This window comes from Eschscholzia californica, unplaced genomic scaffold, assembly GCF_041429995.1.
Source record: "Eschscholzia californica isolate CP2 unplaced genomic scaffold, dmEscCali1.0.p SCAF_3, whole genome shotgun sequence".
In the NCBI taxonomy this organism is placed as follows: domain Eukaryota; kingdom Viridiplantae; phylum Streptophyta; class Magnoliopsida; order Ranunculales; family Papaveraceae; genus Eschscholzia; species Eschscholzia californica.
Window position 1 is genome coordinate 25,442,276 of NW_028238420.1, and position 6,000 is coordinate 25,448,275.

Below are 6,000 nucleotides of genomic sequence, written 5' to 3' on the forward strand. Positions count from 1 at the left end.
GAAGCAAACAGCAGCCTAGCACGGGAGCTGCCATGGACGCGCGTCATCAGAGCACGGGACAGACGCGCACAGCAGCAGCTGCGGCACGGGCTGAAGCCTTCACGAACGCGTCTATGCTGTTGTTCTTGCTCGGACTGCTCTTCATGGCCGCACGGGAGCTTCATCAGCACGAGGAGATCATGGGACGCGGCCGCAACTTGTTTCCAGCACGGGACGACTCGGATCTGAGCTAAGTTGGCCGGAATCTTGGTTTTGACCGGAACTTCACCAACTTTGACCGGAAATTTCGAGGGTTTCTGGCAATCTTCTTGGTCCGAAACCACGGGGCTTTTACTCTATGCATCATTGGCTAACTTCCCATGTGGTTTGATTTGATTTTGGTTGAAAAATCTTTAGAGAGAGAAAGCTTGATGGAAGCTTTAATGGAGGTTGAGTAAAAAATGGAGAAGATGATGGTGGTCGCTATGGGGAGATCTGATTTTTGGTCGGGGACACCCAAATTGCACTATTAAAGGGAAATCCAGAATTTCGCTATGGGGAGATCGACTACACTTAGAGACTCACTTTTCTCGACGAACCTAGCCTCGAGCCACATCGAAAAAAGGGGATTTCTCTCATCACTTCTTTTCATTTATTACTTGTTCACCATGTTAGCTAAATCAAGTGTGTCGATTATATGAGATCAAATGTGATGAATTTGTGATTATGTTTAATATGATTCGATGTTTTGATTATGAATTGATGTTCATTTGATTCGATTATCGTTTTGATCATATTTTCATGTGTCTTGTCAAACACTTCACATAGTTAGGCGACTAGACGACACTTTTGTTGACTCGGGATTAACCGATTTAGACGTTTGTTTGACTAAGTATGATCTCCGGATATACGTAGTACTTAGAGACATCTACTTTAGGAGTCGAACATCGATTGTATTTTGACACATTAGATCGGACCATACATAGTTTTAGATTTATCATTATGGATACCCAGATGTCGACACATGAACTCTTGTAGTCGGACACTCTTAAAGCATGATTTGAATGTGATGATTGACTTATTATTTGTTTACATGTGAGTTTAATTGACTTCGTCTTGTTTTATAAACTAGAAGCCTTGATCTTAATCGTCTATTGACACGAAGTTTGATAATGTGTACTTAATTTGATAACCGAGGCTTATTAACCTTTGATCGATTATACTTAGTTTGACGTATTATACTTATTAGTGTCATACTTGTTCATTTTCAATTCATTAGATAGTGTGTGTGAGTTTGATAGTCGATGCTTAGTGACGTTTGATCGATTATGCTTAGTTAGACACATGATGCTTAGGATTGTCAATGTGGGTGAAGTTAATTACATTTTCATGCGAATAGATACTTAGTATTTTTCATTATCAATCTTGTGGATCGAAGTATCCGTCTCAATCAACTTTTGCCCGAATCGACTCTTACCCGACTTGCCTCCCGATTCTTGTTCCTCCGACTCTTCTCTCGAATCTCTCTCAGCCGTTTACTTTTGATTATTATTTAGTTTATTTGCTTTATTCTTTTGTTTCTTAAATCAATCTTTAAACCCCCCATTTATCTTTGTTCCTTTCCTTTTTAGTCTAAGGTAGCTAGTGATACCTAGACCGGCGAACGAGACTCCTTCGTTATCCGAATCACCTTCCTATCCTTGGATCGATCCTGGCTTTGCCAGATTACTACTTGATACCTCTGCTTGGGTGTGCATCCTTTTCGGGTGCATCAAGTTTTTGGCGCCGCTGCCGGGGATAGCATCGTGTAGCTTTGATATAAGTATTATTTTCTTTTATCCTAGATTCTAATTAGTTTTTTTTTGCTTGTGTTTTTCAAAAAAACAAAAATAACAAAAAGAGATCGAAAGGAAGAAGTTTGGAGATTTTGGAGAAAAGTGGAAACCGACTTCAAAATCAAACAACAAAGGGGGGTAACGAAGTTCTATCTTTTATATTATCTGACTCTTATGGGTGTTTGTGTGTGCATTTTGTGTTCTCTTTCTGTGCATGAATTGTTGGATTAGGAATAGTCACAACCGTTTAGAGAGGAACATAAAGCTTGGTAGCACGTCTGAGCCTGACCACAACTATCATCGGTCAGACACTATGGAGGACCAAGAAAGCACACATGGTAGTGAGGGTCATGAGATGAACCCTCCTATGAGGAGCTTGAGAGATTACTTGCAACCCGACCGAACTAGTCAACCATCTTGCATTGTTCTTCCTATGCATGTTGGCAACTTTGAGATTAAGCATGGTGTCATTAACTTACTCCCTAAGTTCCATGGCTTAGAGTCTGAAAGCCTTTACCTTCATCTGAAGGAATATGACGAGGTCTGCTCGACACTCCGACTCGATGGAGTGCCCGAGGACATCGTTAAGCTTAAGCTATTTCCTTTTTCATTAAAGGAAAGAGCTAAGCAATGGCTTCATTCTCTATGCCCTAGATCAATAGGGAGTTGGAAAGAGATGACCACACACTTTCTTAAGAGATTTTTTCCCACTCATAAAATGAACACATTGAGACGGAGCATCATGAACTTTTCACAAAAGGAATTTGAGTCATTTTATGAGTGTTGGGAAAGATTCAAAGAGCATATAAATTCTTGCCCACATCACGGTTATGAGGTGTGGAGGGTTATCAACTTGTAGAAATGATGTGTAATGAAGGATTTATGAGTAAAGATCCCGAGGATGCTTGGGACTATTTCGACCACTTGGCGGAAAATGCCCAAAGTTGGGACATATCCGATACAAATGATCGAAGTAAATCCAAGGCTCAAATGAGCTCAAGGGGAGGGATGTACCTTTTAAATGATAGTGATGATGTAAATGCAAAGTTAGCTAATTTGACTAAACAGGTGGAGGCCTTAAAGGTGCAAAAGGTTAATGTTGTGAGAGCACCGGAAGCTCGTATAGTTGTTTGTGATGTCTGTGATAGCATGGACCACTCCACTAGAGATTGTCCTTTATTGGTTCATGAACACGCAAATGCCATGAACAACTACAAAAGGCCATTTAGCTCACCTTATTCTGACACTTATAACCCGGGTTGGAAGAACCATCCCAGCTTGAGTTGGAAGAATGGTCCTACTGCAAATGATGTGCATGATATCAAGGTCCCTCATCAAGCAATGCTTATGTGCCACCTCCATGGAGGAACCTTGAGGATCCAATCCATGTAATGCTTCAGAATCATGAGCAAATGTTGCAAGGCCTTCGAGAGAGTATGGTTAGAATTGAGGCAAGGTTAAGTGTGGATGAGAAAGGCAAACTACCTTCTCAAACTCAAGAAACCCCTAGGGGAAACGGTGAGGGTAATACATCTGACCCTAGGGTTGCACATGTTAAGGCAGTTACTACTCTCAGAAATGGCAAAACGATTGAACAAGATGATCCTATGAGGGTCATTGAACCTGAGGAGCCTAACCAATCTGAGGGTAGTAGTGGTCATAATAAGGCATCCGACAAAACCTCAAGGCCTAACCACATTCCTAAGCCTAGTGTGCCTTTCCTTGAGAGATTGGTCTCTACTCAACCAATGAGAGATAATAGTGATATCCTTGAGATCTTTAAGCAAGTTAAGATCAACATTCCTCTCTTAGATGCAATTAAGCAAATTCTTACTTATGCAAAATTCTTGAAGAATCTTTGCACTATAAAGAGGAAACATCATGTGAAGTCTAGAGCTTTCTTGGCTAAGAATGTGAGTGCCATCATTAAGGAGAACCTCCCACCTAAATATAAGGACCCTGGATCCCCCACCATTTCATGCACTATAGGGGCGACTCACATTAATCAAGCACTCCTTGATTTAGGTGCGAGTGTTAATCTTCTACCTTATTCGGTCTATGAGCAATTGGGCTTAGGTGAAATAAAACCCACCGAAGTAGTTTTACAACTTGCCGATCGCTCAATTAAGATGCCGAGAGGGGTGGTTGAGGATGTTTTGGTCCAAGTAGATAAGTTCTATTTTCCAGTAGACTTCTTTATCTTGGACACAAAACCAGTGATGAATGGTGAATCTCAAATTCCAGTCATTTTAGGTAGACCTTTCCTTGCAACATCACGGGCTTTAATTGATTGTAGGAGTGGTGCTGTGAAACTCTCATTTGGTAATATGACTCTTATGGCTAACATTTTTCAATTCTCGCAAGGGAGTTGATCCATGACAGCCTCCGTTATGATGGTATATTCTAGAATGAGAGGAGAGATTCCCCTGTTCAGCTCTGCTTCTCTGCTCTACTCCTCTTCCAGCTCCTCGCTCCTTGCTCCTTGCTCTTGTTCGTCTGTTCCCAAGGGGGGAAAACCTGCAAAGGGTTTGGAAACCCCTCCGACGCTCAAGACAGTCAGGGTGCTCTTTATAGTAAAAGAATGAATGTTGATTGATCCTTTTGGGGGCGAGCTGTGATAACTCTGTTTTTGGAGGTAATCCTTCTGCTATGAAGAGATCGTATTTTTGGGGGAGAAAGTGTGTCTGTTCTGAACAGATCGTGTCTTGTGAAGGACGATGTGGGGGGCCTTTTATAGGCGAAATTAGGTCGACTGTGATTAGTGGCGGTGGTGAGGCGGTGGCTGTCAAACCGTAATAGAAGTTACATCTTTTGCGTATCTAGGGGTTCTCATCGAGCCTATCCCGGATCTTTGATAAGTGAAAGTTCCTAAGTTCAAGGATAGATACTTTGCATATATCTTGCCGGAGTGATAGACTCTAAAGGAGAAGTTTCCTATTATTGATACGTGGGGTCCTATCGGGCTTAAACACTTCAAGATGTGAGGCCGACCGAGATCTTTCTAGAAAGTCCGGGATTAAGTCATTAGGTCGCGCAGCGCAGATATCTCCCCAGTTCTGGCATAAGATATGGGCCGAACCTGTGGAGACCCCCCTTATTCCTTTAGAGATCCCAGGGCTGAACTGTCCATGCCGAGGGCGTTTTGTGCAGAGCTGGTTTCTCCGGCCGACCTCCCAGTTAGGGGAATGTGTGGTAGACCATCAAGGATTTTAGCTGTCCTGCTGCCTTAAGACGAGCTGTTCCAAGAGACTTCTGGTCTGGTCTTTGACTCTTCAGACGTTAGTCAACGTCTGGACATTTTATGCATCATTAATGATTAGTTTAAAAAGACGTTGAATAAGGTTCAGGTTACCGAATCTGATGATTTGCAGGAGAGATCCCCTCCTTCTAGCGCCAAATGCTGATGGCGGAAATTGGGTCCCGGTTAAATCAACATGAAAATTGGCTCTTTTGCTCCTTATTCCTGTTCGTCTGTTCCCGAGGGGGAAAAACCTGCAAAGGATTCGAAAACCACTTCGACGCTCAAGACAGTCAGGGTGCTGTTTGCAATAAAAGAATGAATATTGATCAATCCTTTTGGGGGACGAGTTGTGAGAACTCTGAGTATGGGGTGATCTTTTCTGGAGTGAAGAGATCGTGTCCTGTGAAGGACGAAGTGGGGGGCCTTTTATAGGCGAAGTTAAACCGACTGTGATTAGTGGCGGTGGTGAAGCAGTGGCCGTCAAACCGTAAGGGAAGTTACCTCTTTTGCGTATCTAGGGTTTCTCTTCGAGTCTATCCCGGATCTTTGATAAGTGAAAGTTCCTAAGTTCAAAGATAGATACTTTTTATATATCTTGCCGGAGTGATAGACTCTAAAGGAGAAGTTTCCTCTTATAGATACGTGGAGTCCAATCGGACTTAAACACTTCAAGATATGAGGCCGACCGAGATCTTTCTAGAAAGTCCGGGATTAAGTCATTAGGTCGCGCAGCGCAGATATCTCCCCAGTTTTGGGCGTAAGATATGGGCCGAACCCGTGAAGACACCCCTTATTCCTTTTAAGATCCTAGGGCTGATCCATCTATGCCAAAGGCGTTTAGTTCAGAGCTGATTTCTTCTGGCCGACCTCCTAGTTAGGGGAACGTATGGTGGACCAATAGGTGTTTAGCTGTCCTGCTGCCTTAAGCTGAGTCGTTCCAAGAGA

The 6,000-nt window shown here is 42.7% G+C and overlaps 1 pseudogene; it reads left to right on the plus strand.

Moving 5' to 3' along the window:
* The first annotated feature begins 2,127 nt into the window (after positions 1-2,127).
* Positions 2,128-4,186, plus strand: LOC147549190 (uncharacterized; annotated as a pseudogene).
* Positions 4,187-6,000: the final 1,814 nt, after the last annotated feature.